Below are 14181 nucleotides of genomic sequence, written 5' to 3' on the forward strand. Positions count from 1 at the left end.
GACAGAAGAGACTCGCGAGCCATGGTCCATGAGGCTGCAAAGGGTAGGACACAACTGAATGACTAACACTTTCTTCTTAGAGGGGCTTTATAAATGAGGATTTCCAAATGAAGATTTCTTGTGTTTCTATCATTCATGAAAACAGTGGATTGGAATGATTCCAAGAGCATGCTCTTCTTATGTATAATACAGTTTCTTCAATGGGTTACTTTTTTCTGGAGAGGTGTACACACTTTGACTTTATTTTTATTTTATTCTGTCTTGCAGAACTTTAAATTTCCTCCTCTTTTTCCACTCATTACTGGTCTCCAAAGTCTCTTCTTTGTTATTCTTTTTCTTTCAGAAACGTAACTTTGCAAACTCTCTATATGGGTCCCAGGTTCACCTTCACATTTATTCCTGTTAGTGCTCTGGTCTACAAGGACTCTTTTGCAGTATTTTTATACTCACAGTGAAATTTCTATTTCTGAGGGTACTGTATCTCAGATCCTTTTGTTCTTTTCTGTGCAGCTTTTTCAGAGTCTTTGCTAGTCTCCTAACAAAGTTTTGTAGTAGATGTTTGAAAAGAAGTTCTGCTGGACTTGACATACATGGGTAAAGAATCCAGCTGCAATGCAGGAGAGACAAGAGATGTGGGTTCAGTCCCATGGTTGGGAAGATCCCCTGGAGGAGGAAAGTGGAAACTCATTCAAGTATTTTTGCCTGAAAAATCTTGTGGACAGAAGGGCCTGTCTGGTTAGCATACAAAGGGTCGCAAAGAGTCGGACATGACTGAGCATCTAAGCACAATCCATAAAGGAAGTCCTGTTGTAACCACAGTGTGCTTGGAGAGAGGGAAAACAGCATTTAGTGTTCTCTGGCTTTTATATTTTGCAGAAAACATAGGCTTTATGTCATTTTATATGTTCTTCTTATTGATTGGTAAAGTTTGTGGCAGATGTGTAGAGATCATTTGTTAAGTGTTCAGTCTCCATTGCTTTGGCTGACAGGAAATTCCTTTGATTCAGTTTTAATTTATTCTTTCAGTTCAGTTCAGTTCAGTCGCTCAGTCACGTCCGACTCTTTGCGACCCCATGAATTGCAGCACGCCAGGCCTCCCTGTCCATCACCAACTCCCGGAGTTCACCCAGACTCACGTCCATCAAGTCAGTGATGCCATCCAGCCATCTCATCCTCTGTCGTCCCTTTCTCCTCCTGCCTCCAATCTCTCCCAGCATCAGAGTCTTTTCCAATGAGTCAACTCTTCGCATGAGGTGGCCAAAGTACTGGAGTTTCAGCTTTAGCATCATTCCTTCCAAAGAAATCCCAGGGCTGATCTCCTTCAGAATGGACTGGTTGGATCTCCTTGCAGTCCAAGGGACTCTCAAGAGTCTTCTCCAACACCACAGTTCAAAAGCATCAATTCTTCGGCGCTCAGCCTTCTTCATAGTCCAACTCTCACATCCATACATGACCACAGGAAAAACCATAGCCTTGACTAGACGGACCTTGTTGGCAAAGTAACGTCTCTGCTTTTGAATATGCTATCTAGGTTGGACATTACTTTCCTTCCAAGGAATAAGCATCTTTTAATTTCATGGCTGCAGTCACCATCTGCAGTGATTTTAGAGCCCCCAAAAATAAAGTCTGACACTGTTTCCACTGTTTCCCCATCTATTTCCCATGAAGTGGTGGGACTGGATGCCATGATCTTCGTTTTCTGAATGTTGAGCTTTCAGCCAACTTTTTCACTCTCCACCTTCACTTTCATCAAGAGGCTTTTTAGTTCCTCTTCACTTTCTGCCATAAGGGTGGTGTCATCTGCACATCTGAGGTTTTTGATATTTCTCCCGGCAATCTTGATTCCAGCTTGTGCTTCTTCCAGTCCAGCATTTCTCATGATGTATTCTGCATATAAGTTAAATAAGTAGGGTGACAATATACAGCCTTGATGTACTCCTTTTCCTATTTGGAACCAGTCTGTTGTTCCATGTCCAGTTCTAACTGTTGCTTGCTGACCTGCATACAGATTTCTCAAGAGGCAGGTCAGGTGGTCTGGTATTCCCATCTCTTTCAGAAATTTCCACAGTTTATTGTGATCCACACAGTCAAAGGCTTTGGCATAGTCAATAAAGCAGAAATAGATGTTTTTCTGGAACTCTCTTGCTTTATTGATGATCCAACGGATGTTGGCAATTTGATCTCTGGTTCCTCTGCCTTTTCTAAAACCAGCTTGAACATCAGGAAGTTCACGGTTCACATATTGCTGAAGCCTGGCTTGGAGAATTTTGAGCATTACTTTACTAGCGTATGAGATGAGTGCAATTGTGTGGGAGTTTGAGCATTCTTTGGCATTGTCTTTCTTTGGGATAGGAATGAAAACTGACCTTTTCCAGTCCTGTGGCCACTGCTGAGTTTTCCAAATTTGCTGGCATGTTGAGTGCAGTGCTTTCCAGCATCATCTTTCAGGATTTGGAATAGCTCAACTGGAATTCCATCACCTCCACTAGCTTTGTTCATAGTGATGCTTTCTAAGGCCCACTTGACTTCACATTCCAGGATGTCTGGCTCTAGGTCAGTGATCACATCATCGTGATTATCTGGGACATGAAGATCTTTTTTGTACAGTTCTTCTGTGTATTCTTGCCACCTCTTCTTGATATCTTCTGCTTCTGTTAGGTCCATACCATTTCTGTCCTTTATTGAGCCCATCTTTGCATGAAATGTTCCCTTGGTATCTCTAATTTTCTTGAAGAGATCTCTAGTCTTTCCCATTCTGTTGTTTTCCTCTATTTCTTTGCATTGATCGCTGAGGAAGGCTTTCTTATCTCTTCTTGCTATTCTTTGGAACTCTGCATTCAGATGATTATATCTTTCTTTTTCTCCTTTGCTTTTCGCTTCTCTTCTTTTCACAGCTATTTGTAAGGCCTCAAGACCATTACGGAAGGGAATAAAAGATACCTACAGAATAAATGGAATTACTTCTCTTGAAAATTGATTTTTTGTAAAACAACTACTTAAGAGTAAGATAAATTTGTTTAGTAAACCTTCATTAACATATGATATAAATTTAATTGCTAATAAAGTTGGAATATCATTTAATATTATGTATCCTATTGAAAACCTCATGATTTCTAGAGATAGGTATCAGTAATGGAACCAAGGAGAGTTAAATAAGATTAAACTGTACAATCCACAGGATTTAACCTTGTTGAAAACTTTTCAGTGTTACATGTTCATAAATAATTTCTTAACAGTGATGAGAAGTTTGTTTATACAGTATAATTGTGTTCCATAATGAGTCTTTCTGTTACACAGATAATAAAGACAACTGGGATGTACTTTGGAGAAAACGCTGAAGTTTATTAAAGATATAAATTATGTATTCAACAAATGCAAAATAATAAGTTTGAACCATATTGCTTACATACTCAAGTAATTATTCTCCTATTTTCTTCTAATATCCTGTTGTTATTAAAAATGTTATACCCTATTAATCTTCCTTGACTTTTTCCCAGAGGTAACATTACTATTAAACACACACACGTTTAAATATACTCAGATGTTCACAGACAACCAGGCACCTCGTGAGTATAATTACTAACACTGGTAACAAGGAACAGCACCACTGAAATACAAGAGATAACAGACATACCTTCCTAGACTATAACAGACTGTTTTCTAGTTTTATCCTAAAATGTGTGAATTAGGAGAATTTGAACTTGGATAAAGATAGATGAATAGAAGTTGGAGGGATATTTCCTGTATGCATATTTGAGCTTGGCAGGAATTCAGGTTAAAGCGATTTAGAACAACATCTGGCAGCCCGAAGATTTCAGAGGTGTTTCTTTCACAGCCACGGAGAAATCTTGATTAAATGAATCTTCCTTATGGATCTTCGTGATTCCTCGTGAGAGGCATGATCCAAATTAATTTAATGTCACCTGAGGAAAAAGATTAAACTTATTGGCTGAGCATCCATATCTGTGCGTAACATTTATTCTCTAAGTATGAAAAATCAACTGTTGATTACAGGATCAACTCAGCTTATTTTAAATCGCACCTTTTTCTGAAATTTCTACATACTTTTCAGAGTATTAGAAAAGGGAGGGATGAAAAGGAAATGATTAATTGCAAAAATCTTCTGTGATGCTTTATGTTTTCTAAAGTGTATTTGTGAGCCCCCCTAAAACTTAACCCTAACCCTAACAGATGAAAGGATAGGTACTGACAACCCATGTTTGATACACGGGGGACCCACAGCCACAGCAAGCTGCAAAAATCAGTGGGCTACACCAGCGTAACCCGGCTTGGGGCAGAAGTCTCTGTCTCCTCCTTCGGTGGTTTCTCAGCTATATTCTTCTTCTTAAGGGAAATGGCAACACACTCCAGGATTCTTGCCTGGAAAATCCCGTGGATGGAGGAGCCTGGTGGGCTACAGTCCATGGGGTCACAAAGAGTCGGACACGACTGAGCGACTTCACTTCAGCTGCTTGCAGAGTGAGCCAGCGTTCTCTAGTTAGAGTGCATTTTGGAAGCTGGCACTGAAGCTGTGCTCAACAGCCAAGGCGTCTTCATTGACTTAGCTCTTGAACTGGTTTTTACTTCACAGAGAAGTTTGGAGGATGGATGCAGAGGACACAGGGAGTGGAAGAGTGAGGACAATTATTGATCAGTCAATTACGGATGAGCCATTTGATCCTCACATGCACTCAGAATGGCAGGTTAGACTGTCCTGTTTTCTGATGACTTGGATACTCCATCAAAGAAAGAAAAGTCCCTGATACACTGGACCTCTATAACCATGTGTGCCTAACCATTTTTCAGCTGATAGAGGGACAGCAATTTCTGATGAAGCCTTCAGCATCTCAAGTCATTGGGTGAATTTCCTTTCAAACTATTTTCTGGGCCAAATTTCACCGCTGCTCATAAGTCTTGATAAGATCAATATGAACCTAATGCCCACACTTTCTGACACATTCATCTAAATCATTTTTTTTTCTTTTCCCACTATGGAAAAATCCATCTTTAAGACAAGGGTGAAACCTAATTTTTCCATGTCAAACAGTGCACGCACAGAGTCATATTGTTTTGTTTTGTTTTGTTTTTCTGTCATATGTAATAGACACATTATTTTTACCCAAGGAAGAGTCAGATTTCATTCCTGCAAAGGAGGGGTCAGTAATAAGAACCTGATGAGTTTTTCAAATTTCTAGTCAGACTTCTTTAAGAAAGGTCGGTGCTTAAATATCTTGTCCTGTGGTCTGAAACCAAGCGTGGAAAACACAGACACACATGCAAAGACATATTACTTAGGATTCTCAGCACAAGAAAGAAAATTACTCATTGCATTTTTATATTGGTTTGCATCGTAATTTGGGCTGTAAAGTCAGTATTTGAGGGAAAGTATTCAGGGAGATGAATTCCTTTTGTACTGGAAATTAAGACCCAGTTTTCAGATTCATAGCTTACCCATAGGAATATATCTCAGACATTTGACACACAACATAACACTTGATTTATTGGAATCCACTTTGTGCATTTTGGAGGGATAGCAATTTGGTATCTGAAAATTCACAGCCAAACATGGTAGGTCATATTATTGCTTGCTATGTTATAATGGCAACTATAATTGCTACTGTAATTGAGTCTCCCCAGGGTGTTTTTAAACAATATTTTGATCTAAGTCTGTAAGTATACAAATTCTGTTTTCCCCTAGTCTAAAAGTGAGGATAATTCAGGAAGAAGTGCATCTTGCTTCTGTAGGCAGCACACTCGTCACACAAAAGATAAATATACTTGAAATGCATTAAGTTTACTTTTCTGGAATAGGATAACTTTCAATTTATACATAGGTCGTAAAATAGCTTTGCCAGCATTCTAAGTATTTAGTCAGGCTAAAACTGAATCTCTAAAAGTTTGGAATTCTCGCTGAAATTCTTCTAGTCAAGAAAATTCATTTCCTGGGTGTTGAACCTTGGCATTCTGATGTATGTGATATACTGAAAATGGTTAGAAGAAAGTAAGTAGATAGAAATATACCTTTGTGTTTCAGCAGGTTGGAGAATTTAGACATTTTATGATGGCTTTTTCTACAGCGTGATTAAGTGTTGTATGTGTGTGATTAATTTAGATAAATATGCTATTTTGTTATTTTAATTCTCTTCTTAAATATAAGGTCTAGATATGACTTTCCGTCATCCTCCTTTAAGTACTATTCTAAATTCTGTTGGAATATTTCTAACTTTAAAATTTTATATTTGCTATAACTCAATTTATATCACTGCTCTCTAAGTTAGGAACTTCAAACTTTCATTTTTCTGAAATCATTTTTCATCTTTCCTGAATTCATCATCCAGCTGAATTTAGATACCTGGACTCCAGGGTAAATCCGTCTTCTCAAGACGGAAAGACTAGCCTTCAGGTCTCAGGGGGACATTTCACATCTCCCACTGTTATTTCCCATGCTCCATCCCTGTGTACTTGCTACGTTATTTCCCATACTCCATCCCTATGTACTTGCTGTGTTATTTCCCGTACTCCATCCCTATGTACTCATAGTTACCCTAGCAATTTGAGTTCTACCGGCTGAAAATGCCTGATATGCGAAGGCAGTTGATCACCAGTTAATTTGGTTCGTTCACCCGAAGAGAAGAACTTTGAGAAACAACCCATTCCCTAAAATATTTTCATATTTATATCCAACTGCTTTCATCATATGTGTGAAGTATGCGAACAGGCATCATTCCCAGAATATTGTTAGGATTTACTAAGAATAAAATAGCCTGGCATTCTTTTTCATGGAATCGGATATCATAGTGATTCAATATCCATTATCACCCATTTGAGACATACACAAGCTATTATTTAACAGCTAGAAATTATTTATCATGTATACACACATATGTATAAATGTATTTTTTTTCTGTTTGAACTTGCATTTTCATGACACTTCTGGAACAGAATTTTCTGAGTCTAGTATATTTTATGATTTAATATCTTCTCTCGATCAGTCTTTGATACTTCTTTATAAAAAATAAATATGACAAATACTTAAATTTAAATTTTTTAAAAAATTATTGTGATCATAAGCTGATGTTAAAAAATTTATTCCTGCTGTAGCTATTATTAAAAGTATTATTAATATTAACACAAAATTGATCAACATAGTGCAAATTTTATAAGTAATTATTAAACATATGAAATGTTTTTGAAAACACATCGTTTGGTAAAATGGAGATTTTCATAGTTGACTTAAAATGCATAATGAATATGGCTACATATGACATTGTTGAAGAGGTGGCAGAGTCTGCCTCTATGTTAAAATAGATGTAAATGCTGAGGGGACTTGTCGACATCAATGAACAGCTAAATGCTTCATGATAGAAATTCCCTGAAATGCTTCTGAGTTGTATGTCAAAAATCTTACTGACCTAAAATTTCAGGAAATTAATTATGTCAACTGCCAGCTTCTATTAATTTCTCCTCTAGTTTTGCTGAAAGCAAAGATTTGGGAAATACCTGAACTGAAAAGGGGGTTGGTACCTGTTCATTAGAGTGATTCCTGTTCTCAGAGTGTCCTGGATATTTCCAATTACCCTTGTGCAGGGCTGGGCTTCATACCCCAGAGCAATATACCAAGTAAGATATAGTCTTTTTTTCTTTCTGCTGAAGGGAGAAGGTGATTGTGATAGGATAGAAAAGAAAGGAGAACTTGCATTCTCTAGGCCATTTTTAAGAAAAACTAAATATAGATGGGGAATCCTTTCAAACCATGATTGTTGCGTGTCTTTGGGCACCTGCGTGCCCCTCCTGAGGGTGGCCGAGCCAAGGCAACACGGTGGGGTATTGTGGTCCAAGGACTTCAGTGTGTGAGCAGAAGTCCTGGATTCGGGGTGAGGAGAGACTGAAAAGACAAGTCTCATCAGGTCCCCTCTGCCTCTTATTTCCCACTCCTCATTAAAATTTAGCCTGCCTGGAAGGCAGCCCAGGAATATGCATTTTAGGTCAGACTCCTGAAGCTTTTGTTGCAAGAGTCACAGACAAGTCACCCTTTGAGAAACACTGAATAGCAGGAAAGTGGATGGACTATGACCTTAGACAAGACTGTTCACTCTCCTACCTACTAGCTATGCACATCCTGGGCCAACAGGTGAGCCTCTGTAAGCCTCAGTGGCTCCGGGCAGCTTTTTGAGGGAAGTGATCCGGTGAGGCAGGAGTAAGAAGGGAGAGAGAGGGAATAAAGATGCTTCACTGGATTGGCCACTGTGGATGGCCAGTGTTCCATGCTGCTGGGACTTTCTGAGGAGCCCTATGAAAGCTGTTTCACGACCATCCACCTGAGAAGATGGATCAAACCAAAGAATCATTCTGTCCTCCTTGACTGCTAATTGTCAGCACTTTCGGGGTGCACAGGTGAGAGTACCTGGCAGGTTCTCAGCCATGGGAAAGGATGGAGAAGAAGCCCCAGAGGCAAGAAGTAAGAAGTATAATTGCTCAGTAATGGCTCTCCACCCAACATACTAGTATGCAAATTGTCTGGGTGGGCGATTTGGCACTTTTTTAGAGTACTTTAGTGTTCTCTTTTAAAAAATAATCTCTATTCCCATCTTGACTTTCAGTTCCCCCTGACAGATTCTCATTCTACAATTTTCAACGAGAAGATCTGGCCTTACAAACAAGAGAAGAGTAACATGGCACCTGAATGGTCCCCCATCACATCATGAGCGCCGATGGCTGGTCACTTCATTTCCTGCTTATCGCTTTGTTTTCTTTGTAACTCTCAAAGCTCTTGGTTGATCCTACATTGGAATTCCCGTTTCCTTCAATTCTTGCTGCTCCTTCTAGTCCAAGAGATCAAGCATCACCTTCTCATTTTAAACAACGCTGACTGTCCATTTAAAATTACAACCCGCAGCTCCCGTCAGTCCTGATCCTTCTCTTCTACTTAAGAAACAGCACTTGGCACCTTACAACATGCTGAGATTTGCTCATTATTTAGGGTTATATTTAAGTTCCACAGGACAAGGGACTTTAATTTTGGGGTTCACTAGTGTATCCCCGGCAGTCAGAACACTGCTCGCTGACCGTAAGTGCTCAACAAACATGTATTGATTGAATGAATAAATGGTGAAGATTTCCGGCACATTACTTAGTAAATAAAAGCAGGTTTGACTTTTAACAAGCATGGAGGAACTTTGTACAGATTGAAGCTTAATGAATGCAGTCACTGTAATCAATGCCGAGGCCTTAGTTGAATTAATAACTTGCCTTGAGAAGAAAAGTTTAGAGAGATGCACAGAAATAATATTTTTGACTGTTTACCATCAGGAAGAGATGGAGAGCTAGAGTAGGTAGGTGGCTCCCTTCCCAGTCCAAACTGGAAGGTGATAAATAGGGAAAAGGACACTGCGTCTCTTTGGAGAAGGAGAATGAGGCCAGGAGGACCCCTGGGGACTCAGACTGCGGGGGGTGGGAGGGGGTGGCTGGTTTTCCGGGGGAAATAGCAGTGAAGGAGCCGATGGCTGCTAGATGGGGGGAGGAACAGATCGGGCAGGAGATGTTGCAACCCTTTCGTTTTGGCTGCACTGCCCTGGGCTGGCCATCGCTCTGCGCGTCACCCACGTGGCATGGAACGATGGCAGAAACACCCTGGCACCGTGGGGATGTGCTGGGCACTGACCGTGGACCAGCAGAGAGCCCCAGGGCCAGGCGTGGGAATTCTGGCTCACCCTTCACCTTCCGCAGGCTGGGTGATTAAACGTGCAGGAGAGGGCGCTCCAAAGAGAGGACTCGGACTTTGGTTTAAACACTGAATACGGACAAAGGGGCCACAGTGAATCGGGCTGAGAGGAGATAAATCCAGCTGTCCCCATCTGGTGTGCTCTGTGAACTCAGTTAACAATGACTGTCATTTATTGAGTGCTTACTCCTTACCCGTGTTTACTATTCACCATTCAACTTCATGCCAACAGTAACTTTGCAAAACAGGAGGCACGCTCCCATTTTCTAATGGGCAAGCCTGAGGTTTTGAATGGTTGAAGACCATGAGCGCACCCAGCAATACTTAACAAAGTCTAAGAGGGTAAGTTTTTGTTGTGTATTATTTTACCATAATTTAAAAAAAAAAATCATGCCTCAGATTAAATTAACCATTTAGTTACATTTTTTTAAAAAATGGCAATATGTGTCAGAAAAAAGGACTTGGCCCCAGGCCAGTGAGAAAGACCCTGCTTTGCTCGTCCTCCTGTCGGTGGCTTGCATTTTTCCCTGCCTGACATAAGTTGCCTTGTACCATGTTTAAAAATATCCCCTCAAAATTCTGGGGCTTATTGTCTTTCCATGGAATTCTGGAGTGGGCCAGTGAATGGTTCTGGCCCGGGGGTCTCTGGTGCGACTCATCTGAGTGTTAGCCAGGGCCGTGGCCATAACAAGGCTGGGCTGGACTGCAGCTCTGCCTCCAGGATGGCACGGTCACAGGACCGCCAGCGTGGTGTTGGCTGTTGGGGGGGCCTCAGTTCCTCTCCACAGGGGCCCCTCACAGAGCCGCAGAGGACTTTCGACTGCATAACCTCTGTCCGTCAGAGCAAGAGGGTTAGGCAGAATTGGCAGTAACTGTCATTTACTGAACACTTACTCTGTATCTGTCCTTGCTGTTCACCGTTCAAAGTGGGTGGCACGCTTCCATGTTTCAAAGGGGAAGTCTGAGGTTTTAAGTGATTGATTACACTGTGAGTGCACCCAGTGATACCTAAAGATGGCACCTAAAGATCCTTTTCTCTTAATGATCTACCCTTGGAAATGACATGGCATCACGTTTGCCACATCAGACGCCAGGCACTGAGTCTGGTCCACATTTAAAGGAATAAGCATTAGGCGCCACTGTTAGAAGGTAAGAATGTCAAAGAATTTGTACATTCTTTTATTCAATATAGTTTTCCATATTTTTTAAATTGTGGCAAAAAAAAAGTAGATCCTGCTTCAGACATAAGATGTTATAGGTTATGACTTGATGTAGAAGATTAGTACACTTCATAATATTTGTTGCTGTGTTCTATATATTTGCCCCCAAACAAAATTTAGATTCGAGGCTGCAGTTTACAACCATAGCTGTAGTTTCAGTTGATCACAGCATGAAGCAGAGGTCAATGTATATAACTGGCATAAAATAGATGTTGTCTCATGTGTGAATATTTCAAGTTAATATTTTGTATACATTCTGACTTTGTGATTTGAATTCCTTTCCAGGGTCTTATTTGATCACATGTTGAGAATAATCCTTATATCTACTGTAAGGTAGATTTATGACTGAAGAACTATAGCATTTTTTTTGTAAGGTTCACTTATTAGGCTATGTATTGAAAAAGAAAGAGAAAAAAGAGAAAGAAAAAAAGAGAGAGAAAAAGAAAAAAATTAGAATTTTTTTCAGTTGTTTCCAAAGGATTTACCTCTCTCTTTACATATATTTGTAATTTCCCTTTTACTTGTTTACATTTGTCCTTCTTTTCTTTTGGACTTCCCTGGTGGGTCAGATAGTTAGATGTCTGTCTACGATGTGGGAGACCTGGGTTCAATCTCTGGGTCAGGAAGATCCCCTGGAGAAGGAAATGGCAATCCACTCCAGTACTATTGCCTGGAAAATCCCATAGACAGAGGAGCCTGGTAGGCTACAGTCCATGGGGTCGCAAAGAGTTGGACACGACTGAGTGACTTTACTTACTTACATATATATATATATATATAATATATATATTATATGTATGTAAACATAAACCCAAAATAGCTATATAAAATTTATTTAAATTATACTTGCAAATACATATATATATATAGTTTATATTATTTATTATGCCTATTTTGAGTTTGTAGTTTTGGCTGCATAATTTCATAATATTTTTTAATTCAATTGGATAGTACAGTTTGTCAAAGTTTAACTTTGCAGTTGAACATAAGTTTTATTTAGTAAAATTTCAGATCTGCTTAATTTCATATATGTGTAGTAGACACATAGTGTCAGTGAGAATAGCTATTTGTAACAAAAGTAAGCAGTCCAGACACTCTTCAGATGCACATTGGATTAAATTGTCGGAATCCACTCCAACATATTCACACAGTCACATACACAGACACTCACCTCATGAGGAATAAAGCACATTCCCCAGGTCTTAAAGTTTCCAGTAAACTGAGCATTTTAGAGCATCTCACCCAGCAGCGCCCAGGATGCTAACAGTCCTAAGAAACTGGTGGGATTTAGGTTTAATAGGGGCCTGCTGAAGGCTGCGTCTGCTTCCAGAGTAAGAGCGACTAAGTGCCATTGTCATAACTTCTTAGGCGCAGAGTCCCCAACCTCGTATGTCAAACATATTCAAAAAAGGCATTCAAAAAGGAAAGGAAATAAACAAGGGGATTGAGCCTCTTTGAGTGGTACTAAACTATAATCCCTCAAGCATTTAGCACAGCAAGCAATTGGTTTGTAATGAATAGAGCATCCTGAATAAAAAATGGGACATCTTTTGACAAGGTGAACATTCTGAGGCCCCAAAGAGAGGTTAGAAAACAGTAGCTTCTAAAAGTGTGAAGAGCAGGCAATTCACGGGGCCACGCTTTCTCTTACGTGGCCTTGTCCTGTAGGCTTCTTAAAAATTAGAGAAAGTGATGGATTTAGATTTGCTATAGGTCAGCTTCCTCTCCTCTCTCCCTCTCTTCCTTTCTTTCCTCACTATTTTATATATATTTGTAATAAACGTATTCTGCATGCAGGTGTGCTAAGTCGCCTCAGTCGTGTCTGACTCTTTGCGATCCTATGGACTGTAGCTGACCAGGCTCCTCTGTCCATGAGATTCTCCAGGCAAGAGTACTGGGATGGTTTCCATGTCCTCTTCCAATGGATCTTCCTAACCCAGGGATTGAATCTGCATCTCTTACGTCTCATGCATTGGCAGGTAGTTTCTCTACCACTACCGCCACCTGGGAACCCCAAAACGTATTCTGATCACTCTGAATTAAAAAGTGAAAACACAGAAAACCATGTAAAGTCCCATGATGCTAACAGAATAATTTAATCCCACTTGGAATATTTGTCTCACTTGATTCTGTTGTTGCTTTGATTAAGACACACAGAGACAATTAACTATAAATTCTCCAGATCACATAAGAGTTTATTCAACCCTTCCTACATTGTTCAGCATTCCAATCATTTTTAGTTTTTCTAAATTATAAATAATGCTAAATTATAATACATCCTTATGAATACATCCCTCCAGCCATATTTAGAATTGCTACCTTCAGGAAGTAGAATTATTGAATCAAAGAGTATGAACTTTTCAAAAATGTAATGCCCCTTACAGAATTGCACTCAAAGGAATTGTACCAGTTTACACTGTCCACCTCACCTCACCCTTGCCAGCAGATTAAAATTAAGAGTTCTCCTTACTTTAGTGGAGTGAAATGAAGCCCATTCATTGAGCACACTCTAATTAATCACCTGGTGGGGATAATGATGAAAGACCCACCATCTTGGTCCTTGACAGTCTCCCTGTCTGGTGGTGTGAAGGCTGCAGGTAATGCTTATTCCCTTCATCCTTGCAAGGGCAACCTACCTGAGCCTCAGGGACCAGGCAGAAGGCTCCGGCTTTTTGTCTCCCTCAAGATTGCCCATTGCTGAAATTTTGGCTAGTTTGAGGGATTTTCACACTGTTTCCAAATCTTTGGGGAAGGAACGGGCAAGGGTCACCAAGCCCTGCAGTCAAAGGTGGACATGGATTCTCCTGGTTGGGTTCCTTTGCAAAGTTTTCACCACCATAAGCTGCCCAGGCACACTGAGGACTTACCTGGAACCCACCTGTGGCCATGAGCAGCCCTCTCCAAAACAGTCACTCAGTTTTGAGAATAACTCAGCTTGGATTCAAATTGAGAGGAGCTGGTTTCTTTTCCACGGTCCCATTGTTCTACAGAGGGATGTCTGTTTCTTTCCTGCTTCTCCTGGATCCTGTTGTTGCTGCTGTTGTTTAGTCACTGAGTTGTGTCCGCTTTGTGACCCATGGACTGCAGCACGCCAGGCTTCCCTGCCCAATACCAACTCCTGGAGACTGCTCAAACTCATGTCCATCGAGTCGGTGATGCCATCCAACCATCTCATCCTCTGTTGCCCCCTTCTCCTCCTGCCTTCAATCTTTCCCAGGATCAGGATCTTTTCCAGTGAGT

Source organism: Bos mutus, chromosome 26 (assembly GCF_027580195.1).
Source record: "Bos mutus isolate GX-2022 chromosome 26, NWIPB_WYAK_1.1, whole genome shotgun sequence".
NCBI classification, from domain to species: Eukaryota; Metazoa; Chordata; class Mammalia; order Artiodactyla; family Bovidae; genus Bos; species Bos mutus.